The 27921-nt window shown below is 31.1% G+C and overlaps 1 pseudogene; it reads left to right on the plus strand.

Moving 5' to 3' along the window:
- Positions 1-27914, plus strand: LOC125807684 (fatty acyl-CoA reductase 3-like; annotated as a pseudogene).
- The last annotated feature ends 7 nt before the right edge of the window (positions 27915-27921 follow it).

A 27921-nucleotide genomic window follows, 5' to 3' on the forward strand; every position in this document is an offset into this window, starting at 1 on the left:
ATGAGTTCTCTTATTGCTACTTGTTGTAAAAAGCATGACCAAATTGCTATAGTTATGGTTCCATTCCAAGTTCAAGGACACCTCAATCAATTCCTCCATCTCTCTCGTCTTATTTCATCATACAATATACCAATTCATTATCTTGGTTTTACTACACAAATTACTCAGGCTAAGGCTCGAATCCATGGTTGGGATTTAGCCACTGCTGCTAATTACATTCATTTCCAGGAATTCCCAACCCCATCTTCTTTTATGTCCTCTTCCGAAAAAAATATGTCAAAACTCATAGTATCAATACTCGATGCATCTTTAACGTTGCGCGAGCCTGTGACTGCATTTATCAAGAATCTTTCGAGCACAACTCGTAGAGTTGTGGTCATTTATGATTCCATGATGGCTTACACTGTTCAAGACACTGTAAAAATTGTGGATGCCTATTGTTTCCATGCTATCTCTGCTTTTAGCAATAGTTCTCTATTTTGGGATGTCATCAAAAACCGCCTCCATCTCCCTTAATTCGTTTCAAAATTGGCTAAGAAATTTCTACTCCCATCTGGTGCTTACATTCCTGAAGGACTTCCAACTTTGAAAAGTAGTTTCACACCTGAATTCGCAGAATATCTGCGGTTACAATACAGTTGTAACAAATTCAGCTCCGGGAACTTATATGATACTTGCAAAGTTCTCGAGGGTCCTTATCTCGAGACACTTGCAAGATTCAATAAGTTACTCAGAATTCACAAGCAATGGGCTGTTGGCCCATTCAATCCAGTGACTATATCAGGGATAACTCATCACGAATGTTTAGAGTGGCTAGACAAACAATCTCCAAATTCAGTGATTCTTGTTTCTTTTGGAACAACAACCTCCTTATCTACTGAACAAATTAAAGAGATCGCGATCGGATTGGAGAAAAGTCAGCACAAGTTCATTTGGGTAGTGAGAGATGCTACAAAAGGAGAAGGGGAAGTCCAAATCCCAATAGGGTATGAAAACAGAGTAAAAGAAAAGGGAATTATCGTTAAAGATTGGGCGCCCCAATTGGAAATATTGGCACATACATCGACTGGTGGGTTCATGAGTCACTGTGGGTGGAATTCGTGCATGGAGAGCATTACTATGGGAGTGCCAATAGCAACATGGCCTATGCAATTTGATCAGCCAAGAAATGCGGTTTTTGTGACAGATGTTCTTAAAATTGGAGTTGTTGTGAAGCATTGGGATCGTCGTGATGACATAATTGATTCAACCACAATTAAAAACTGTGTTAAAAAATTAATGGCTTCTACAGAAGGAGATGAGATGAGAATGCGTGCCATTGAATTTGGTAAAAAAGTGAGAGAATCAATGAACAATGGTGGAAATCATCAAATGGAGATGGATTCTTTCATTGTTCATATTACTAGATAGATTACAAGCTGCTTCTGTTTCATCATCACACGTCTTTCTTTTCCTAATTAATAAAAGTCGGAAAGTCACCCTACTAAGAGTTGTTTTCAGAGAACCTTGCTCAACTTTGTTTTTATAATTATTGATATTTCACGTAAAAAGTATGTAATGACCTGGAAAGTCATTTAAATTTTTTTATAAAATTATCATTTTACCCATCTCGATAGTTGCCCTGAGTCACTTTTGATCAGTTTGTGAAGTTGGTTGGAAATTTTGAACTATTTGTTTAACTACGGTTACTTAGTTGATGGATATTTATTAAATAATTAATTTATTTAGTTGGGGTTAATGGGTCAGGTCCATAATTTACTTGGTACCCTTTATCACTTGACCCGTGTATATAAATAAAATTAGTGAGATTTAATCTTTCTAATTATTTTAGAAAATAAAAATAAAGAGAATAGGGAGAAACCCTAAGCGGCATCAATGAGCAGCGAGTGCTCTTCCTTCACGTAAGTATTTTGGCTGAGCTTTTATATATGATTGTTGTTTTTATACATAATTTCTAGTGAAAGAGTTTACACTAAATTGTCCCATTAGTTAACTAATATTTCCCACTAATAATCACATGCATGTGGCGTCAGTGCGACAGTCTTCTTAATGGTGGAAGGAAAAAGAGTGAACACTTAATTGTGTATGCTATTAGAATTGGGTCTTAAGGGGACAAAATGTGAGTGGCAAGTTATTACATATTGATACCAATTGATGAACGAATATAGGTTAGACATTTTTTATTGGCTTATGTCGTATTTTAATGATTATTATAACTGCAATGTTAGTTGTGAAAGAAAGTAAGAAAAATGAATAGGAAAAGTTGAAACAAAGTCAGTGGCGTATGTATTGAAGTTGGGTAGGAATATGGTTGATTTCTAATGCCTAATCATTGGCCAATGAGACCTAATCATTGGACAATGGCCTAATCATTGGATGTGACTAATAGTTTAGTGAATTAATGCTTATAGTTGAACATTAGAAATATGTTAATCTGCAAATTGTTTTGAGGCACATCACTAATAGTTGACATTAGTTAATGTGTAGTTATCACATTATGATTTAAGTTTTGATATATTAAGATGTGAAATTGAATATTGGGTATATTATATTATATGAAAACTCTCAAGGTTGTAGTGTTTGGAGAAATTATGACTTAACCTTAGACTTGAAATTTAGGAAATATGAGATTTGACCTATTGGTTGGAATCAATACTTAGGAACTTGATTATAAATTGAGTGAGTTTTTGGGTCTAGGCTAAACCTATAGTAAAATGGGTGTTGCTAGTTTCAAAATCTTATTGTGAATATGTACTTGATTAGATTTGCATTGATTTGGAAGCTCAGCGAAAGGGAAAGGCTGAAGTCCCAGAGTGATTGTTCGATTATTTGAGGCAAGTTGATTTCTAAACCCTTGTTAAGTGTATGGAATTCGTGTATTTCCTTGTGATATGTGTTTGGGGGTAATGAGATTTGGTGATGGGTTGACTTGTACATATTGATTATTTTCTAATGATGAAAAAGGGGTAATAAAAGGCAATGTGTTTAATTGTTGATGTGTGAAGTTCTCTATGTACTTGATTGTGTGATTGTGTTACATGGTTATTGAGGATTTTGAGGGGATCGAAACTACTATTTTTATAAGACAACATAGACTTACTAGGCATTTATCAGCAATTTCTATGAAGATTGGGTTTTACTATTTTTATAATTAGTTAGGTATACAATTAGCTAGGGTGATAAAAGTTAAATTAGATTAAAGGGAGGTTATTATTATTTCTATTCCAAAACAAATTATGTGCAGCACAAATCCTTAAAGGAGAGAACGACAAGACTATCGCAGGTAAACAAATTTCTATTGAAATCTATTCCTTGTCAATGTTGATGGTTGCATGAATATAGTATTATTATTATTTAGTTGAAAGGAGATTTGAAATTGGAAAATTGGTTTATGTGCAACATCGGTTTATTGAATTGGGTGTATTAAATTGTTAAGTAGTGGTCTTTCGTAATGATTGTAAACTAATTAAAGTTCATATTGGCAGGATAATGTTAAGGGGTATGAATGGATGGTTGTTTGGTTTTTTTTTAAATTCAAGTAACTGTATGTAACTTGATGACAATTTTGGGGTTTCGTATTTTATTGTTATAGTTGCTTTAAGAAATCAAGTGTTGATACTACTTTTTTTTATATATAACTAAATATATGAAACTAAGTCAGTTGATGTTTTAGTTCTAGGCTATACAATAGCATATTATTATATATTGAGTTGGACAGAAATGGTGTTTGGATTATTATTATTATTATCAATTTTTGTCTTACATTGGCCATATGTGTGGCATCAATTTTCGATTGGGATAAAACAGTGGGCAAAAATCATGAAATAATTATAAACTGGTAATTATGGACAAATAAGGTTCTGGATATTTCTTTGTATGCAGGTTAAGTATGGGTCACGTGTGATTTAGGTAGATTTTGGTTTATTTTCTTTAGTTGTCATATTATGATTCAAGTTTGATATATTGAGATATTTGATTAAACACCGAGTGTATTATATTATATGAAAGCTATTATGGTTATAGTGTTTGGGGAAATTATGACTTAACCCTAGGCTTGAATTTGAGAAATATGAGAGTTGATATGTTAATTGACATCGAGCTTAAGAACTTGATTATAAACTTGGGTGGATTTTTGGGTCAAAGCTAAACACATAGTAATATGAGTATTGTTAGTTTTGGAATCTTACTGTGGTCATTTATTTGAATAGATTGCTTTGAGTTGGAAGTTCAACGAAAAGGAAAGGCTCAAGTTCCGGAGTGAATTCTTGATTGATTGAGGCAAGTAGATTTCTAAACCCTTGTTAAGTGTATGGAATTAATGTATTTCCTTGTAATATGTGTTTAGGGTAATGAGGCTTGGTGATGGGTTGACTTGTCCACATTGATTAATTCTAATGATGAAAAAGGGATAATAAAAGGCAATATGATTAATTGTTTGTGTGATGTGTTGAGAATTGTTTGAAAGGCTTGTTGAATCATTGTTGATGTTGTATCCTGATTGTCTTGTTGTGAATTGTGCAATGTTATGAAAATGGTCATCTCCTCATTATCTGTGTGAACATGTCATTTGCATTGTTCTGAGACATGGTTGTGACAAGTGTTATGTGCATTGAGAAAGAATAAGAAAATAAAGAGGATGTACCATTTCGAGAGACGTATCGCGCGCCGCGATGGATATTATATTTCGAGGGACGTGTCACGCGCCGCAACAAATACTATATTTCGAGGGACGTATCGCGCGCCGCGATGGTTACTATTATCGAGGGTCGTATCGCGCGCCGCGATGGATGCATGGACAGATATATCCCCCATGGGTCCCGAACTGAGAGACAGCAGGTGTGTATCATTAGGTCAGACATGCATCACTATACTTGACATTACATTTCATTGCATTGCACTTCTTTATTATTGGTGAACTTGATATTGTGTGTAGCTGATCTTGTGAGTGCCTTTCTATGGAACTTGTGACTGATGAATATTGAGCTTGTTGTTGAAGATATGCAATTGTTAGAGTGTTGTAGTTGAGGATATGAAACTATTGTTGTTGTTGAGGATATGAAATTGTTAGAGTGTTGTGTTGAGCTATGTGCTTTGTAAATTGTGAACTGTTAGGTTGGGCTGGTTTTATACATAATGTAGTTATGAAGGTTTGGTTGGGGTGTAAGGAGTACTTATATTCTATCCCCTTAGCTCCTGTTTAGAGATTTACTTGCTGAGTACCGCGTGGTTTGGTACTCACCCCTTGCTTCTACAAATTTTTGTAGGTTACGAGCCTGGATTTTTGTGGTACTTGTTATTCTCTTCTTTTCCGAGGCTTCTGGGAGATTTGTAAGGTAGTCGTTTGTCTTCTCAGCGATCCTTCTTACTCCTGTTTATGATCTTGTTCTACTCTAGAAACAAAGTCATATGAGACTTGTATTTTTCTTTTGATTCAATTGTAATACTTTAGAGGCTTGTATACGTGACAACCAGATTTTGGGGTATATTTGAGTTTATTATAAAAATTCCGCATTTTATTGTAATGGTTGAGTTTTAGGCTGACTTGTCTTGGTGGGTTAAGACGAGTGACATCACGTCCATTTTTGGGTCGTGACTCCATTCATCTGGCTCCATTTCTCGATTTTTAGCCACCCACAATCAACCAGTATGATCCCTATTACAATATTACAATTACTCGATTCATCAAACCTCACATGATCTTCACAATACTCCATTAAAGTCAACACTCCTAGTATTAACAAACATCATAACTACACTAGCCATTTACCTTTCTTTCAAACTGTCACTAGTATCAAAGTCTTCTTAGCAAACACATTGTATCCTCTAAAAATTTCAAAATATGGCTCCCTCTCTTTCCATTTAAGCATTACATGACAAATATGGGTCACACCCAAGACTAATAGCACAAATTTCAAATCTAATAATACTTTTTCATCGAGGTACCATAATTGGATCACACCTAATGTCAACTTCACGCAATCATACACATGCCAAGTTTCAACTACTATTCAAATAATCATATACCTTACGCCAAAACTTAGAGAAATTCTTTGTCACCCCAATAATTCTATATACTATGAGCACATAACCTCTATTTACTATCAAGTGCCTATGTAACACATCATAGTAGTCTATGTTGTCTTATAAAAATAGTAGTTTCGATCCCCTCAAAATCCTCAATAACTATGTATACCTGTAGGTCCATACTTTTCCATATCCACAAGTCACCTACCATAATTTGAACAATTTAGACCACATAACAACACATAATCTTACACACCTCACAATTTTTCACTCAAATCAAAACCCAATCTTCATAGAAATTGCTGATAAATGCCTAGTAAGTCTATACCGAACTAATTCACAACCATAGTCATATTAGAACTTATAAATGAAAAACCATACATCCTCCAACTTTGAACTAAGAGTCTATATGAGAGGTCTTATTCCTCCACATTGATTAATTCTAATGATGAAAAAGGGATAATAAAAGGCAATGTGATCAATTATTTGTGTGATGTGTTGAGAGTTGTTTGAAAGGCTTGTTGAATCATTGTTGATGTTGTATCCTGATTGGCTTGTTGTGAATTGTGCAATGTTATGAAAATGGTCATCTCTTCATTATATGTGTGAACATGTCATTTGCATTATTCTGAGACAAGGTTGTGACAAGTGTTATGTGTATTGAGAAAGAAAAAGAAAATAAAGATGATGTACCATTTCAAGGGACGTATCGCGCGCCGCGATGGATACTATATTTCGAGGGACGTGTCGCGCGCCGCGACGGATACTATATTTTGAGGGATGTATCGCGCGCCGCGATGGTTACTATTATCGAGGGTCGTATCGCACGCCGCGATGGATGCATGGTCATATATGTCCCCCATGGGTCCCGGACTGAGAGACAGCGGGTGTGTATCATTAGGTCAGACATACATCACTATACTTGACATTGCATTGCACTTCTTTATTATTGGTGAACTTGATCTTGTGTGTTGCTGATCTTGTGTGTTGCTGATCTTGTGAGTGTCTTTTTATGGAACTTGTGACTTATGAATATTGAGCTTGTTGTTGAAGATATGCAATTGTTAGAGTGTTGTTGTTGAGGATATGAAACTATTGTTGTTGTTGAGGATATGAAATTGTTAGAGTGTTGTGTTGAGCTATGTGCTTTGTAAATTGTGAACTGTTAGATTGGGCTGGTTTTATACAGATTATAGTTGTGAATGTTCGGTTGGGGTGTAAGGAGTACTTGTATTCTATCACCTTAGCTCATGTTTAGAGGTTTACTTGCTGAGTACCGTATGGTTTGGTACTCACCCCTTGCTTCTACAATTTTTTGTAGGTTACGAGCCTGGATTTTTGTGGTACTTGTTATTCTCTTCTTTTCCGAGGCTTCTGGGAGATTTGTAAGGTAGTTGTTTGTCTTCTCAACAATCCTTCTTACTCCTGTTTATGATCTTGTTCTACTCTACAAACAATGTCATATGAGACTTGTATTTTTCTTTTGATTCAATTGTAATACTTTAGAGGCTTGTACACGTGACAACCAGATTTTAGGGGTATATTTGAGTTTATTATAAAAATTTCCGCATTTTATTGTAATTGTTGAGTTTTAGGCTAACTTGTTTTGGTGGGTTAAGACGAGTGCCATCACGTCCATTTTTGGGTCGTGAAAAATAAAAGGCAATGTGTTTAATTGTTGATGTGTGATGTTTGAGACTGGGTTGAAAGGCTTGTTGAATCATTGTTGATGTTGTATCACGGTTGTATTGTTGTGAATTGTATATTGTTATGAAAATGGTCATCTCCTCATTATTTGTGTGAACATGTCATTTGCATTGGTTTTGAGACATGGTTGTGATAAGAGGATTTACCATTTCGAGGGACGTATCGCGCGCCGTAATGGATATTATATTTCGATAGAAATATCGCGCACCGCGATGGATACTTTATATTGAGGAACGTATCGCGTGCCGCGATGGATGCATGGACAGATATGTCCACCATGGGTCCCGGACAGAGAGACAACGGGTGTATGTGACGACCCGCTAGGTCGTTTTGAAAACTAGGACTATTTTGACTCTTTTTGAAAAAAATAATAATTTAAATGGGTATTTTAAACTATTCGGTAACTATGAGTATCTAGTTGATGATTTTTTTTGTTAAATGAGTATTATAGTAGAATAGTTAGTGGGTCAGAATAGTTACCACTTGACCCATGTATTGAATTTAACTTAGGGAGAATTTTCACTTAATACCTAATTATATTTTGGAAAAAAAAGAAAACAAGAGGAATACAGGAGAAACTCTCCAGCGGCAACGAACGAAAAGGGCAAAAACAATAAATTTGGATCTCCAGGTAAGGAAAGAAAAAAATAGCTACAACATACTATTGTCGTTTATGTATGTATTGAATGATTAGATATTATATTTGGTTTATGGGGTAGGCATATGGGGTAGAAATTGTTGTCAAGGAATCACTGCTAGGTTAATAATTAACCATTAATGACTATTGACCAATGGTATAGTTTTCGGTTGATAGATCAAATAAATTTTTGGAGTTTAGTGTTACTGTACACGTGATGGTTGTTGATGTGGGGGTAATTAATTGTTAGCTATAGGAAATTAAATTAATTCTTGGCAAAACAAAGATAGTGTTATTGGAAATATGGGTACTTCCATTTTGTTAAGGTTACGGGCTGCGGAAGATTTGATTTTTATTATGGAAACTATCTGTAACGTTTTGGACATGGGAAGAGATGGTTATGGCTAATTCTGGTGATCATTAGACTAGGGATAAACTTTGGGTAATAGGTATTAGGAGTTTGTGATAAATGACTAATGATCTGGAAGTTCATTTTCTCGAGTTTGTATTGAAATTTAACTTTTAATAACATTGGTATATATATATATATATATATATATATATATATAATTACATTAAGTAAGGGTTGTATTGTATTGTACAAATATTATTAGATTGATGACACTTTGGGAAATCGAGACTTAACCTAGGCTTAAGAATATGAGACTTGACATGTATAGATAACACTAAGAATTCATGAACATGATTTTATATTTTGATGAGTTTTGAGTTAGGATAGACATATAGCATATGTGTGTCTATGGGTTTTGGTTACTTATAAATATTGCATAATTGGTAGATTGGGAACGTGCTGAAGCTTTACGAAAGGAAAAGGCGAAATATTGAGGATTCGTGACACGTGTTCGGCATTCAATGTATGTTAAGACTTTTAGATTTCATGGGAGGACGTTTTCCTAATTTAAAGATTAATAATCGAATGTACAATGGGTAAGGGCGAAAGATGAGGGTCTCGTACCAATGGTGTGCCGAGCATTGGTACGAGTACCGGGGTTATAAAGGGAAAGTTTATTACTATAGAATGAGGATTTTAATCCGAGAATGCCAAAGCATATAGGCATTAGCTGATATATTATGGACTGATTATTTTGTATGATTGTGTTCTTATTTGAACTTGTATACTTGTGATGGTTGAAGTGGTTATGTATTATGCTGATATTTGATTGATTGAGATGTATCATCATCCCCTTTATTTGAGATTATATTGTGCACATGCATTGACATGAGATTGAGTATAAGTTGGGCACGTGGAGATCGTCCGTGCTGTGGATGGTGAGATGTTAAGATTTTATTTTGGGCACGTGGAGACCGTCCGTGCAAAAATTGTTTGATTTTATGATAGTGCATTGAAATTGTCCGCACAGACACGTGGAGATCGTCCGTGTCGGTATATGGACCTCGCGAGTCCCCCATGTGTCATGAACTCTCGATGTATTTTCGAGGAGTATCATGTATATACGATTGAGATAGTACTTGGCATTCTGAGACATATTATTTCATGGTGTCACATTGCACTACATCTCATTACATCATTTATTATTGTTGATTACGTGCTTTATTGGTGGTTGTACAGTATGTAAAGTTTGTTTATCCTTATTTTGATGAAACTCGACTGGTAAGCGTACTATAGACTTGTATAAGTAAAAGACTTATTTTTATTATTTAAACTCCTGTCACTATTTCTTCGTTGTCGATCTATGAGATATACTGGATACACGTGGTTTCGTACTCATACTACACTTGTTGCACTCTTTTGTGGTGCATATTTGATTTCGAGTACGAGCACATCTCATGGATCTTTTTGAGTCCGAGCTTGGAGTATCTTGGAGTTGTGGTGAGCTGATTGGCTGTTCCGTGGCCCATACCTCCTTCTACTTTTTATTTATTCTGTTATTTTAGTATTCAAACAGAATACCCCTTATGTTTGGAGTTGTCATTTAGTTTCAGACTTGTATCATATTTAGAGGCTCTTGTACTTATGACACCAATTCTTGGGTAGTATTTTAGCTTTCCGCATTTCATATTTATAAAGAACTTAGTGTTGAAAATTTTACTCGTTGTTTACCTTTTTACCTCATTAGTTAATCATACTTGGTAAATATGTTGGGTTGGCTTACCTATTGGTTGGGAACATAAGTGTCATCACGACTTGTGAATTTGGGTCGTGACAGTATCACTAGGTCAGACATGCATCACTATACTTGACATTGCATTGCTCATATTTATCATCGGTGAACTCGATATTGTGTTTTGCTGATCTTGTGAGTGCCTTTCTGTGGAATTTCGATTGATGAATATTGAGCTTGTTGTTGAGGATATATAATTGTTAGAGTGTTGTTGTTGAGCTGTGTGCTATGTTAATTGTGAACTGTTAGGTTGGGCTGGTTTTATGCGGGTTGTAGTTGTGGAGGTTCGGTTGGGGTGTAAGGAGTACCCGTATTCTATCCCCTTAGCTTGTGTTTAGAGGTTTACTTGCTGAGTACCATGTGGTTTGGTACTCACCCCTTGCTTCTACAATTTTTTGTAGGTTACTATCCCGGAGCTTTGTGATATATTCTCTTCTTTTCCGAGGCTTCTTAGAGATTTGTGAGGTAGCTGCTTGTCAACTCAGCAGACCTTCTTACTCTTGCTTATGATTTTGTTCTACTCTAGAAACAATGTCATATGAGACTTGTATTTTTCTTTTGATTCAATTGTAATACTTTAGAGGCTTGTACACGTGACAACCAGATTTTGGGGGTATTTTTGAGTTTATTATAAATTTTTTTGCATTTTATTGTATTGGTTGAGTTTTAGGCTGAGTTGTCTTGGTGGGTTAAAACGAGTGTCATCACGTCCATTTTTGGGTCGTGACAAAGTAAGTCAACCAATTTAATTGTTTTCATTAAATTTGTTGAAATACAATTTTTTTTTAAAATTAATTTTAAAAAATAATAAGATATATATTTTAATTATTTTTATTAAATTTTATTGAAACACTTACTTGGATCTATGAAATACCTGCTTTAGGGATTATATTTAGGAAAAATGGTATAAAACAACAAACTATTAATTCAAATTAAATATTATAACCACAGTTTGATTTAATTGTAACCCGTTGCAAACTGTTGCCATTCACCTCTCTCCCTGAAATTCTCGTTCGCCACTCTCGTTTTGTCGCTGGCAGTCTCTCCATCGCTTCTCTCACTTTTATACAAACACAAATGTATAAAATGTGTTTGTGTTTGTATAAAGTGAGAGAAAACTGTATATATACATATCTTTTTCGTTCGTCTCTCTCCCCCAGAGTGTAGCGACCCTAAAAATAGATAGGTGAAACTAGAGCCTAACGTATGAATTTTTAAAGTTTAAGTATAAATTGGAAGTAGTCACTTTTGGAAAAAAAGTTCTGAATCTGGAAATTGGCTAAGTTCAAAACCTGGAAATTTGGTTAAGTGTGGGAAATCAGTGAGTTTTTGGCCAACTTTGAGCAGTCATAACTCCTAGCTCAGGATGATCCAGGAGTAGTTCCAGTTATGTTTGGAAAGCCCTTGGAACGATCTTTCCAACGCCACCGAGTTTGCTCGATTCCGAGTTCGTATGAGTGAGTTATTCCCTTTGAAAGTTGGGCAGTTGGCAAGGAGTCCGTCCGGAAATTTAAGGGCATTTTGGTCATTTCACAAATCTTTTCTTTTGAGGTTATATTATTGTGTTAGGCTGATTGTGGATCATTTTTGATCCATTTTAAAAGAGTAAGAGTTAGGGTTCTTGAGTGAAGAAGAGAAGAAGAGAGGAAGAAGAAGAAGAAGAAATTGGAGCTAGGGTTGAAGATTTTGAGTTCTTTCTTTTTCAATTTTTCGTGGGATTTAAACTTAGAGGTATGGTGACCCTTGATCCTTGATGACTTTTTCTTTCAAGGAGTCCAATCAAAAGGATTTCAAAAGTGTTTCAAAGAACAAAAATCTCAAATTCTAATCTAAACATGGGTTCATTGGCAAAACGTTTTCTAAGCCATTATATTGATGAATTAATATTTTTTTTAAGATGATTTCGTATGGAATTCCTTGAAGAACTCATGTTTTCCCTAAATTCCTAAATTTGCTTATGAAGTGGGTCTTTTGCTTATGATTCGAAGTTTATGAAATTGTGTTTGGATTGGATTGTATTAGTGACTCTTATGATTTTCTACATCTATCTATGATGAATTGATGATGTATGGATGAATTGAAAGTTGTGGCCTTATGGGCAAGTTATGGATGAATTCTCTTGTGGTAAGTAAAATGGTTGGGACTTGAGTGTTGTTGATTATGGCTTTGGAGGATGGTAAGTTGGCTTAATCTCTTATTATGGATAAAATTGTTCTTGCTTAGTTTGATCCACTTATGGTGGAGGTGTTTAATTATGGAATGTATTATGAACATGGACTTGAATGCATTATCTATTGAATTAAAGTGTTATCAAGTTATGAAATGTTATTGTACTATGTGAAGGTATTCTTATGGTTATAAGGTGATCTTGTACAAAGTGTTATTGTATTGTATATTATATATATAAATGAGGCTATATGTAAAGTCCTATATGAAGCTATATGTAAAGTTTTATGTGAAGCTTTATGTGTGAAGGTATGATGTGAATGAATTTATGTGATCTTGTGATGATCCTATGTAAAGTGGATAGCATTGTGATTTAAAGTATGATTTTTCTCATGATGTATATATGAAATGATGTTGGATTATGAAGTATCCTTAGATGATAATGTTGTGACTTGGTTGGTAGACTAAAGTGTCTCTCCTTGTTACTTAAAGTCTTGAATGCATGAATGTGTGAAGTGGGCTAGAACTAAGAAATGGTGCCCTTTCTATAAATGCTAAAAGAGGAATTCTAGGCCAAGACTTGAATCGGCAAAACTAAGAAATGGTGCCCTTTCATAAGTCTAGCTTTCCTAAGTAAATGTATAACCTTGAAGGATGGGCCTTAGGGCGAAGTTCCCTTCTTGAGTGAGATGATAGACTTAGAGATGGATGGAGCCGGAACGGCGTGAAAATCCTTATCTAAGAAAGTCAAATGAGCTATCCTTATGAACCTTGATCGGCCATGACTTAGAGATGGGGCCTTTCTTGGGAAGAGGTACTATGAGTTGGTTGAACTAGAAAAGGAACCCTCTCTAAGTACATATGTGATTGAATACTCTATAGAAAACAAGGCTAGCACCGAGTGGATGTGGTTAGGAAGGTGGCCTAGTTGAGTATGAGATTAGGCACAATGAACTTCCTTGGACATCCCCTAAACCATGTGCCTACATGAGTTGCTAACTAGTTCTACCTTTGGCAAGTAGAACAACCTCCACGGAGTAGGATAGACTCTGGATTCCATGCCTAGCTAGTATGGTCTATGTCGGTTATGCCTATTCCCATCATGTGGGATGTGCACTCTAGTTATTGGATAGGTTCTACAACGTGTAGGTAGTAGTATGGGATGCTATCTACATATGGCACGAGTAGGCTTTGAAAATACTAAAGTGAGTTCCCTAAGTCTAACGACTATTATGTGAAAGTCCCCTTATGTGCTTGAATGTCTCCTAAATGGTTTCTTAAAGAATGTTGGTCTATTGATGTTATGTTATAAAGGAAGTGTCCTTATCTAAGGTAATCTTGAGGAACACTTAAGTGTGCTTGAAGAGGTTGTATGGGCGGTCACTTCTTGTCTCACTCAAGTGTGTCTTAAGGTTATATTAGGTAGAGGTCCTACGGTAATGAAATGGCGTGTGTTCTTTTAAAGTTAAGCATGGGTTGTATATGAATATATGTTGAGTATGTATATGGTTGGCTATGGTTTTATATGTGAACATTGACTTGTATTATGTCTCTTATACTTGGGAAGTGAAGGTTTTATCAAAATAATATGAAAGCATTTATTCCTTGTAAATGTCCGTTTTGGCATGTTTTTGCATGGTCTCCATACTTAGTACTTAATTGTGCTAATTGCATATTTCTCTATTTTCTACAAATGTAGGTTCCGGAAAGTAAGCGGGTTCTATAGTAAGCTTGGAACTTGAAGTTCTTCCAAGATCTTGTGGTATGTCCTCATATGTCGAGGACAAGACTTTTTTATTCTAGTTTTATGATAAGGTTCTTGTAATAGACTTAATAGACTTCTTTTGATTGTAAAGGGCCGTGTCCCTAGTATGTTTTCACGTTTATGTCTAAGATGGCTAAGAGACTTAGTATTCCGCTTGTGTACTTTTGAATGATGTTTTAAAAGTGACCTTTGAGTCTTATGGGATTTTATTTAAAGAGTTTTTAATTCCGCACTATTTTACATATCTAATGTGATGAATGCTAAGGGCTTGTATGAGACCTCCGAGAGGTCGAATACGCATGTTACGACTTGGGGGTGCTCTCGGGTCGTGACACAGAGAATCTCATTCACCGCTCTCATTCACCACTCTCACTCTATACAAACACAAATGTATAGTTTGTGTTTGTGTTTGTAGAAAGCGAGAGAAAATTGTATATACAAATACAAATACATATATTTTCGTCCTATATACTTATAATTATACAAATACAGATCTTCCCCTGCCCAATTTTCTTTTGTCTTTCTCTCTTTCTCGCTTTATACAAACACATATTATACAATTTATTATTTTGTATATGTATACCAAAACAGATTATACACTTGATCTTCTGTATATGTATACCAAAATATACTTATTAATAGCCATAACAAACATAAAGTTTGTTATGGAGCGCAATTATACAAACTATAGTTATAATATACAAATATGATTTTTATGTTTGCTAAACCTAAAATTTACTCTTAAATTTAAGCTTTTATATATGTACTTAATTATAAGATTTACTTTAGCGCTTTGATTAGAAGGCTGTTTAATTTATGTGTACTCGCTATATGTTTTCAATCATGGGCGGATTTAGCAGGTATAATGTGTCTTTTCATGAACCCAATAACTTTTGCACGAATTTTGTATTTGTATTGAATAATATAGTAACTGTAGATATCACATTCGAGTTTCCCTCCAATGTGAGACTTTTTGACACAAACTCAAATTTTATCAGACTCCAATGCGAATATCGAATATTTGGAAACAAAATTCATGGTTCTTGTTGTTAATGAATATTAATGGAATATAAAGTAATCTGAATGTATAGTCTGGATTGTGATATAAAACTCTGATTTTTAATTGATAGTTAGATAATAAAGGAATATATTTAATGTGATAGAAAATATGATTATTAGTTGATAGTTAACATGATTAACAACAAAATGAAAGCACATTAACACATTTATAGGCATACATATTATTAATTAGATATTGAACTCTCAAGCAAAGAAAAATTTTAGCGTCTAAACCTTAAGATAATAAAACGCGGTTAATTTGAGTCTAAGTTGTCTTTGATGAAGCTAATTCTGGCAACGTTGAAACTTTTGCCTAATTTTTGGTGGCCGCTCCCTATTGCGTGTCATGTTTTTTTTTTAGTCACATAATTCCCTAAATGATCACCCAAGTTTAGGGAATTTCCCTAAAATATCATTTATGTTTCATTTAGGACCAAAATATCACTCAACTATCACTATTTTCCTCCAAATATACTTAAGACTTCAAAAGTTTCACTCTCTCCTAGTTGACATGCCATGTCATTGAAGTTTTTTTTTTAAAGAATAAACTTATTTAATTCATCAATCTCATTTAACTAAAATAGTGATCTTATTATTTTCTAAAAAGTATATATTAATTTATTAAGAAGAAATTTTCATGCTTAAGAATCTTTTATCTTATTTTTTTGTGCTATGAAGAATAGTTTTTTAAAACTTACTATAATGTCTTCAATTTTGAATACTTATAAACACATATATTCAAAATATATTGATATATAAATCACTCATGAATGTCAACTTACATCAATTAATCATATGTTATATAATCAGTGGCGGACCCAGGATTTTCGTTCAGGGGGTTCGAAAAATAAAAGTATAAACGTGAAATAAGCCTTTGGAAATGGAAACCTTGAATTCTTATGGGTTTAAAACCAAACTTTTAGCACATTTTTTAAAGTAAAAAAAAAAAACTAAAAAAACAGAACTGAAAATAAAAAATAAAAAACTGAAACTGAATAAGAAAAAAATAAAACGCTTTCACTAGGATTCGAACCAGTGACGTACATCATAATTTTGGGGTTACTTGCCACTGCGTCATCAGTTTCTCTTTGCTATTGAGGGGGTTCAAAATGTATATATTTACAGAAATACAGAAAATTTACCTTATATATACCGTGTAATTTTTTGCCGAGGGGGTTCGGGTGAACCCCCTGGATACAACGTGGTCCGCCCCTGTATATAATGGATCAATAATATTAAAATACAATTAACTATTAAAAAATAATTAATTGGGTACTTTGAAATCCATACTTACAATATCTTTTTTTTAAAAAGAAAATAGAAAGTGAATAATATTTATATTAGAAAATAAAATTTTGGTCTTTATTTATTAGTATATTAATCTCATATAATGTGTATATTATTTGAATTAAAATAGACAATTCAATTAAATATTGCTTGTATTTCATGAATTTGGGATGAAATAAGAATATGTATTGGTGTTTAATTGTATTATAAGTTAAAATATAATATAATATAATATAGCAATAAAAGAATAAAATAAAAAATTAAATAATAATTTTCTCTTTCTTACTAACTCTTTTGTCAACCTTACAAATTTATTTGAATACTTTTATAAAAAAAAATTGCTTATAATTTTCAAATAATTTACTTAGGGATTTTGAAAATTATCAAGTAATTATTGCACACAAAGTTTTTTTCTTTGAATTTTGTTTGGTAAAAAAATATAAGAAATTAGTTTTTTTTTTTTTTTATTTTATAATCTTCATAAATTCTCATGTAACTTATATATTTGTTTTTTAGAGACATAAGTTTGATGACTTAAATAAGTCTATTATTTTTTAAGTGATGATTTCAGAACATGATATATCAACTAGAATAGAAGGAGACATTTTAGATATTTAATATTTATTTATTTTTTGGATAAAAAATAGTAATAATATTATTCACTTTCTATTTTTTTTCAAGAAAAAAAATATTGTAAGCATGAATTTCAAAATACATAATTGATTTTATTGTAATAGTTAATTGACATTTAATATTATTGATTCATTATAAAATTTATGATTAATTGATGTAAGTTAGCATTCATGAGTGATTTGTGTATCGATTTTTTTTAATGTATATGTTTATAAGTATTCAAAATTGATGATAATATAATGCGTTTTAAAAACTTATTCTTCATAACATAAAAAAAAATAAAAAGTTTAATTATAATAAAAGATTCTATAAGTATGAAGGTTTATTCTTAATAAACTAGTGTGTATATATATATATATATATATATATATATTATTTATTTTAAAATAAAATAATATGATCATTATTTTAGTTAAATGGGTTTAATGAATCAAATTAGTTTATTATAAAAAAAGACTTTAATGACATGTCATGCCAACTAGGAGAGAGTGATGCTTTTGAAGTGTCAAGTATATTTGGAGGAAAATAGTGATAATTGAGTGATATTTTGGTCCTAAATGAAACATAAATGATATTTCATGGCAATTTCCTAAACTTGGGTGACCATCTAGGGAATTGACTCCTTAAGAAATCACTCTTCTAGCTTGTTTGCTAAATACTACTAGTACTTTTAGGCCATACTAAGCTACTTTTTATCTAGACTAGATGGTGAAATTGGCTATATGAATATCTCTTAATTATTTATTTTTGAACTTCTGATTTTCACTCACATGCTACACAAACTTTTAATATCAAACATTTTAGAGATATCAACTTATCAAAGTATCTAACAGTACATGACAAGGTTATTATATTTTTTGACATTATAATACTTCTCTTTTTTAACATTAAGTTAATTAGTGGCTACGTACAACGAATTCAAAACTTGAAGTATTTTAGTTTTTCTTTTCTTCTTTTAAGTTCCTGTACTATAGAAGAAGTTTCATTTTACTAGCCCACATAATTAGAAAAAAGATTTGCAAATGAATGTCCACTTGGACCACAACTTTGAAATATTAGTCCTTCAAATCTAGACCTCCCAACCCAAAATAAGCTATGTAGACAGTACATATCAATTTAGAGGTGGCAAATTAATAAAAACAAATGGGAAAATTTTCAAAATGTCAATATTTAGACATTTAATAGGTTTTCTTAGTTACACTTTCAATACTTATCTAAAATATCAATATTTTAGTTTGTTATGCATTTGATTTATATATTTTTTATTTGTTTGATTTTTAAGATTACAATTATTTAGAAAGGAGAAAATCAAGGGAGAATATTTTTTTAAAAAGGAACATATAACTTAAAATTCTCATCAGTTACAATTTCAAAAAAAATCCCTTTTTCATTCGATTGGATAAACTTTCCTTTTTATTATGTTTTCATTATAATTGTATTCCAATAATTTTTACATTTTATGTGCTCACTTTACCATTCAAATTAAAATTGATTTTTCTACTTTCATAGTGAAAACTACAAATTGTATTTCAGTGATCACAATTGTATTACATGACTATCAAATATATTTTTCTTTTATTTGTATTACGAAAATATTACCGATTGTATCTCAATATAATCTAATCATTACATATGAATATGATTTATGAAAGGATACAAGATTCTGGGGAAAAAAATAGCATACATGGTGGAAATAATACAATCTATTGAGGAAGGATATAATATTCTAAAAAAAAAATACAAATTGACTATGAAAGAAATAAGGATACAAGATTCTGGAAAACAAATAACATACATAGTTAAAATAATACAATCTGTTGAGGAAGGATACAATATTCTAAAAAAATACAAATTGACTGTTGAAAAAATAGGATACATATATGCTTAAGAAATACAAATCCATTTGACATACCTATTTGAATGACTACAAACTAAAAAAGAAATACAATGTTCTTAATAAAAATACAAATGATGAGTAAAAGAAAAACAATTATTGACAAACAAAAATTAATATGAATACAATTTTGCAACCTTCTTCTCTGACCCTCTCTTTCTTCCTCCTTCCTCCTACTATGTTCCTTTTTCCCGATTTTTTTCACCAAACTCAAATCTGAATTTGTATTCACTTGTGCATTAGTAACCCTATAAGCAAAATTTGAAATTATTAAATATGAATATATAAAAAAATCAAACAATATATTATGTATGCATGCTAATGTAGATTACTACAAATTACAATCTACTAAATCTAAAATATGAAAACAAAATCACAAAAAAATAGAACAATAGTGTTTAAAATACTAAAAGTCCGAAATGCATAAATATTTGATGAGTATGTTAACACACTCACATAAAAATAAAAAAAATGACAAAAAATTTGTAATACATACAATCCAAAATTCAACATAATTTGTAATTTTGAAAACAAAATCTCATGAAATCTCGCAAAATAAATGATGACTTCGAAAATACCTTTATCAATTGAGAGATTTCTTGAATTAATTGATAGATCTGAACAAATTGGAATGAACTTGAATAATTAGTTTTTCTTCAACAATGAGGGAGAGAATAATGGTGAAAATATGATGAAAGAGAAAAAAATGAGAAAACGTGAATGATGCGGACAATGGTGAAAACTGAAAAGTTGATGAAAGAGAAAATTTAAAAAACGTGAAATATGAAAAATAAATTTAATAGTATTAAAGCCTAGGAAGAAGTGTAAATGGAAAGTGGATGTATTTCATGTTGGACTGTTTTGAGAAATAAAAGGAAAGACAAATAATAATATTTGGATAGAAATTATTTTCTAAAATATTGACATATTGACATTTTAAATAATTATTTTAAAATGTAGATATTTTTATTAATTAAGTTAGGGATTGTGACTAGTTTGCTTATTTTCCCAAAACAAAATTAGTTTAATTTTTTCAAGTTTGGGCCCATTAACGACACTTTTATTTATTAGCTCAAACTTCTTTTAATTTGACTCAATTCAGCTTATAAAATTTACTAGATAATGTTGCCCGTGCTATGCACGGGCCCAATAATATAAATGGTATGTTTTGGGGCTAATAACCGAGTTTTTGAAACGATTGTTTGCGTGGATAAAGGAATAAGTTTTTTTTATCACAAACCTATACTTTCTTTGACGCTATTTAAGGCATAATAAGACTACCCACATACAACATTTTGTAAATATTTTATGTTGTCAATTATCATGATTTATAGTATTTTTACGATAGATCCACTTCAAGAATCAGTGGAATTTTTTGTATTTTTTCCAAAACATATTTTATGTTGTCAATTATCATGATTTATAATATTTTTACGCAATTTTTAAATATAAAAAAAATAAGACAAATAAATTAAAATGGACCCAATATATGTTATTTTTGTTGTCTCAATTTATGTGACACAAATGAAATTTGGAGAGTCATCCAAATTTTCATATTTTTTTTAAAAAATGTTTTAAGTTATTAATTATTGTGATTTATAATATTTTTATGTAACTTTGAAATAACGTATAGTACTGGTCACTTTGTCCTAATTTATGTGATATGGATAAAATTACAAAATTAACCCTTTTAAAATGACTTTCAGATATTTTAAGTTGTTAATTATTATTATTTATAATACTTTTTTTGTAATTTTAAAATGATATGTGTTATTTTTTCTGTCCCAATATATGCGAGCCTGATAGAATTCTGAGAGTCAACCTATTTTATTATATAACTTTTAAATATTTTAAATTGGTAATTATTGTAATTTTTAATGCTTTTTAAGTCATTTGTAAATGATATATGTTGCTTCCTTGATTAGGACTTTTCCATTTGACATATATATATTATTTTAAAAGGGAGTTTATGCCCAAGTTCTACTATATTTATTATATATTATACTTGGGCATAAACTCCCTTTTAAAAGTCCCACAAGTATAATATATAATATTCAAGATTGGGAAAAGTCCCAATCTTGAATATTATATATTATACTTGGCCCTAAACTCTCTTTTATAATATAGTAAAATATTGACATGTGGTTCAAATTGAGCAATGTAATTTTTTGTCAGATAACAGTTTTTACATTAACATATTTGATAAATTTCAAAACGTATGATGGCTAAATATAGTATTTAAGTTTAGGATAAATTATACATAATATTTATGTGTGTTTATTGAGAAAATCAATTCATTGAGGGGTGTAATGTATAAATATTGAATAAATAGAGTATATTTATTTATTTATTTTCTATATATTATAAGAGAGAGTTTGAGACAGTTTCAACATGTCAGTTTTCTGACATTAAATTAAAGTTTGGAGGTATTAAAGTCCTTTAAAAAAATTGCAAGATAAGTTTGCTTTAAAATATTATAACTTTTGCATTGTTATTTGAACCTAAGTCAGAACTCTTAAAAAGATCCTCCTTTTTCTATTTAATTACTCCCTCCGTCCACAATTGTTTGACAGCCAGGTATACTAAAAATAGATGTCCAAAATTAATTGTCAATTTAAACAATCAAGAAATAATTAGTCATTTTTTTCCAATTTTGCCCTTAATGATAGTGTAGTTCAATTGAAAAGTTATGTGGACTTTTGGTATTCTTGGTAATGTAGGGTTATATTAGTCAAATTACACCTTGTATTAAATTTTCCTTGAGGGATGTGCATGACCTTATCCTGACAAACAATTGTGGACGGAGAGAGTACAAACTATGCCCTGGCCATGGTGAATATGATGGGTCCCACTTACTTTCTATTTGCCATAAATGTTATTAAAGTCTTGCAAAAGATTTTGCAAGATAAACTTGCTTCAAAAAGTTGTATTTCTTTCTTTGTTTTTTGTACCTTAGCAAGAGCTTTAAGAAAAGTCCAATTTTTTTTATTTAATTACAAATCCTGCCCTGTCATTGAAGAATATGATGAACCTCACTTTTCTATTTGCCATAAGTATTATAAGACGTGAGCTTTGGTCCACTTCCGTTTTTTCCCTCTTCCATTTGGCATAAATTTCATAGATACTTTCTCTGTTTTTATTTATTTGTCAAATATATTTAACAAATCAAGAAAAAAATCTTTTTCTCCTATTATACCTTTAATTTATTAACATTAAATTAATATTTTTTTAAAATGTAGTGAGTAAATATGTTTAAAACGTTACCAATTAATAAGAGTAAAATGATAAACTCATTATAACAATCATTATTTTCTTAAGTGGTGTGTCAAGTCAAAATTTCACAAGTCAAAAGGCTCGGAGGGAGTACATACTTCATCCGTCTTTTACTTGTCCATTATTTACAAATAATTTTTTTTTTATTGTCAATTTTCATTTATTAGGAATAATTTTTTTAAAAAAATTATATTATATTTTTTTAATGAATATATAAGTCCAAATGTGACAAGTAAAAATGAGATGACATAACATATAATAAGAAGAGATGGTAGAAAGGATAAATAATAAGAAGAATCAATTATAGGAATCAAGGAAAATGTTATCCTCTTATTGGCTGAGAGTTTTCTCGAAAATCAATTCATATCCACTAATTATAATTAATAAAGTAAATAGTAAATGTTATCTTTAATTTGACTCTTATAATAATAAAATAATATTTTACTTGTTTATTTTAATAAATTAAGAAAATTCATTATTTTTTCCTGACTTTATGATTATCGTTAAGTAATTCTATAAAATACTAATAGTCAAGTTAAACTCCTAGATAATTGAGAGACTAAAATTATATTAATTAGTAGAGTATGCACATTTTCTTTATTTTTATCCTAATAACGAAAATTTATTAATTTGATTCTTATAATAATAAAATAATATTCTACTTGTTTATTTTAATAAATTAAGAAAATTCATTATTTTTGCCTGACTTTATCATTATCATTAAGTAATTCTATAAAATACTAATAGTCAAGTTAAACTCCTAGATAATTGAGAGTCTAAAATTAAATTAATTAGTAGAGTATGCACATTTTCTTTATTTTTATCCTAATTGTTATTTTAACAATGATATATTAATAATAAATTTTAAAATATAATTAATAAAACTATTCCGTAATATGTTTTTTAGTAAAAAAAACTAAAAATAAGAACATTGATGACTATTGAAAAAATGTATCATCTTTCGCTAATATATAAAGAGTAATACTCTAAATGTGTATAAAGTGTCGCTTTAAGTATCTGATGGTATAATGTTTCCATGAGTATAATAATTTATTATTTGACAATCAACATTTATTCATGGATCGAGAGCGTATTCAATTTTTAGTATGCAATACTATGAGTATATGATTAATAATTACTTAGGATGTGTTTGTTAAGATTAAAAATATTATTTAAGAAATGATTTCTAGGAAAATAAATATGTTTCTTATATATTTTCTTGTTTTTGATAGGTTGGCAAAAATTATTATCCTAAAAGCATTTTTATATAATTTAGACAAATACTATAAGAGGTGAAGGTAGAGGGTAGGATGTGTGTCGTGGTGGGGATGAAGATAGGGGGAGCTCCATATTATGGGGTAAAGATGAGGTGTGGTTGAAAACGGAGGAAGACATTATCAATGTAGAATATCATGTGTAACTTCTTCTTTTCATACGTCTATTATAGAAATCATTTCCCCATTTTAAAAGGAAAAAAAAATATTTTCTAGAGAAAATATATTGCAAAGATTTTAGCTGATCAAATATAGAAAAATTAATATTTTACATAACCAACACCACCTTACATCCATCAAATTTCTTTTCTTCAATTTCACGTAAAAAAAAACTTAACAAAAAAATAAATAATACTTAATAATATTGGGCCCTGCTGGCATGGGCAATTGCTTTCTAGTTTATATATATATATATGACAGTGATTCAAATTTTAAGAAATACCTTATATACTACGTAATATTTTTCTCGAGGAAATTGGAATGAATACCCTCACCCTTTATAGAACCTAGGGTAGAAGATAGATAATAACGTAAACATGTGTTAAATGGATTAATTTTAGCAAAAGACAATAATTTATTCAAAAAAAAATTTCGAGACGTAATTGTAATTGAGGTTATCCCTACACTATATTTATTTTCTCCGTAAACCTTTTGTATAGGAATTTATCTTCTGTTATTTTAGCCTCCATTATCAAATATATAAGATATGTTATCTCTTAGGATTATAGGATATATAACAATAACTAGATAGTATAAAAAAAAAGAAATATTCTTCGCATACATAAGTTAAGCTCAATATTAGATTTAACTTATATTCATCGAAATCATACAATTTATATATATATCACATATTTTCCGTCACAAATAGAACATGGACTAAAATTGGATGTATAAGTCTGTCACAAAGTTATATTTTATTTCAAAAATAAATCGTAACAAAAAATATAATAATATCCATAATACTAAATAGTTAATTCATTAATAATTTAATGAAAATTGTATCACTAAACGTAGCCATCTCAGGAAAATTTAAATAGCTCAATTGGTTGGCTATATGAACTCTCACCTTATTGGTGAGTATTCGATTCCCACACTTATCATAATAACCACTTACCTTACATGTTTCATTATCCGCTATATATAAGTGCTACTTTGCAAGGATCCATACATCAATTACAAGTTGTACTTTCACAGTACTTAATTTTGGTCTTCTAAATTAGCCACACAAAAAAAGAAGCTTAGGCGATGGAATCACGTACAATATAATAGAGCAGTTCCACGGCAAGTTTATTTTGATTAACGGTGCTACCGGTTTCCTTGCAAAGAGTACTCTCTCTCGACCTCGATCTACTATCTCCATATATCGATTTGTTTAATTAAATTAAAGTACTAATTAATTAGTTCCTTATAATTAACTTAATTTCATTTGTTTATACAAAATGTACATAGTTCTTGTGGAGAAGATACTTCGAGTTCAACCAAATGTGAAGAAACTCTACCTTCTCATAAGAGCTTCAGACAACAACTCTGTTAGACAACGCTTTACCAATGAGGTAATTAAGCTTATAAGGACCAATTTAGTTTGTGATTCCATTTCGTTTTTATTTGATCGATAATATAGATCATTTAATTGCAAGCATTTTTTTTTATTTTACTTTTTTACTCGCTCATTTAACACTCCTAATTCACACAGGTCGTAAAGTCTGGATTATTTAATGTTATAAGGGAAAGGATGGGTACAATATATCTCAGCTCTCTGGTGGAGGACAAGGTGCTACCAATTTCAGGTGACATTTAAAAAAAAAATATGGGAATTAAAAACTCTCAATTGAGAGAGCATATGTTCAAAGAAATTGATATAATCATAAACTCTGCTGCTACCACCAACTTTGATGAGAGGTACATATTTATACAAATTAATATATTTTTCTAGTTTATTTATAAAAAATATTTGTACACTTCTTTTCTTTTTTGCTAATTTTTCATTTCAATTCTGTTTGAATAGATATGATATCGCAATGAATATAAATGTAGTCGGGGCCAAGAATGTCCTCAAGTTTGCTAAGAGTTGTAAAAAAGTAAAAATGCTTCTTCATGTATCTACCGGTGAGTTTATGATTTTTCATCTCCGTTCTTATACAAATATTTTAATATATATCATCAATGCATGAAACATAAACTCTTGTACTTTTATATACAGCTTATGTTTGCGGCAAATCAACAGGAATTTTATCAGAAAAATCTTTTGTTATGGGTGAGACGCTCAACAAAAACTCTTATTTGGATATGGATAAGGAAAGGAGCGTGATAGCAATCAAATTTAAGGAACTTAGAGCTAAAAATGCGACAGCAAAAGAATTGACAATAGCTATGAAAGAACTCGGCCTACAAAGGTTATTACAAGATATATGTTCATGAAGTCATATATAAAAAAGAAATTAAATTCATAATATATACTTGTAGCATTTACAACAATGCATATGGTGTTAGAAAAAACATAAATCCGCTACTTCTAGAAATGCTTAGTCAGTTTCTTTCATTATACAAAAAAAATTGTTTCATTTAAAATTCAATAAGTAGACTTACTCTATTAAATGGGCTAGGCCTTAAAGGACGCTAAAGATTTCTTCTCCAACCAATCCCATTATATTACAACTATCCTAACATAACATATGGTATGAAATTTGATCTTAATAATTAATTAGGGCAAGGTTACATGGATGGCAAAACACATATTCTTTCACAAAAGCAATGGGAGAGATGGTTTTGGGACATTTGAAGGAGAATCTACAAATTGTTATCATACGTCCAACGATTATAACTAGTACCTACAAAGAGCCATTTCCTGGATGGATTGAAGGAGTGAAGTAAGTGTTATAATCGTCATTGCGCATATTTTACATATATTCTCCTCTTTTACTTTTATGTTATTTTTCTAATAACAACAGAACAGTGGATTCATTTCTTTTAGCTTATGGAAAAGGTGCACTGAAGTTCTACTATGGTGATCCTTACTCAAAACTTGATGTGGTAATAAGTGATTTTCCTACTTCTACTCGTAACTCATGATCATGAGCATCAAATACACCTCCTTAGGGACTAAACGTACTCGTTGAGGTTTGATCCACCAACGTACTTCATCATGAGTTTGACTCTGATTAATTCTTATTACTTACAGATTCCAGGGGATATGGTGGTGAACACAATCCTTGCCGCGGTTATAGCACATGAAAATCAATATTCTCAAGAAGTAGTTATTTATCACAGCAGCTCATCTTTGAACAATCCTCTAAAAATTTCAGACTTAATGCTTTACGCGTTTCACTACTTCACGAAAAATCCATGGGCTAATAAAGATGGGAAAACAATCAAAGTGAAGGCTCCTATGCGTCCATTTAGCAGCATGGCTAGTTATCGCAAACACATTTCAACTCATTATTTGCCATTGTTAAAGGTTGCAAAAAGTTTGTGTTATATTCGACACAATAAAAATCCATACATGATTATTTAAATTCTCCATAACTAGTACGTGAACGAAATTGATCGCTTTTTTTTTTTTCAAGCTACACTTTCAAATGCTAACTCAATCATGTTTTTAAATGCTTCAGATGTTAAAGTTTGTGAATCAAGTGTCATGTCATTGCTGCTTTGAAAAAACCTATATACTTATGAAAAAGAAGATATATAAGGCTATACGTCTGACTGAACTATACGAACCCTACGTGTTTTTCTATGGAAGGTATGTGTACGTACGTTATAATTAAGTTGCATACTCTATATATTTTCTCTCGTAATTCCAAGTGTATATTTTACAGTTTTGATGAGGTTAATACTGAAAAATTAAGATTGGCAATGAAGGAAATCAACATGGATGAAATGCTTAATTTTGACCCACGTTGCATCAAATGGGAGGATTACTTTATGAATGCTCAAATTCCTGGTGCTGTGAAGTACCTGTTCTAAGGAGTATGCTTAAGCTTTTAATTTGTGTGTACTTGTTATGCAATATTTTCGTGTATAAATTTAATAAAAGTGATATTAATTTGGGTTTATTATTT

Source organism: Solanum verrucosum, unplaced genomic scaffold (genome assembly GCF_900185275.1).
Source record: "Solanum verrucosum unplaced genomic scaffold, falcon-dt-bn FXZP01000183.1, whole genome shotgun sequence".
NCBI lineage: Eukaryota > Viridiplantae > Streptophyta > Magnoliopsida > Solanales > Solanaceae > Solanum > Solanum verrucosum.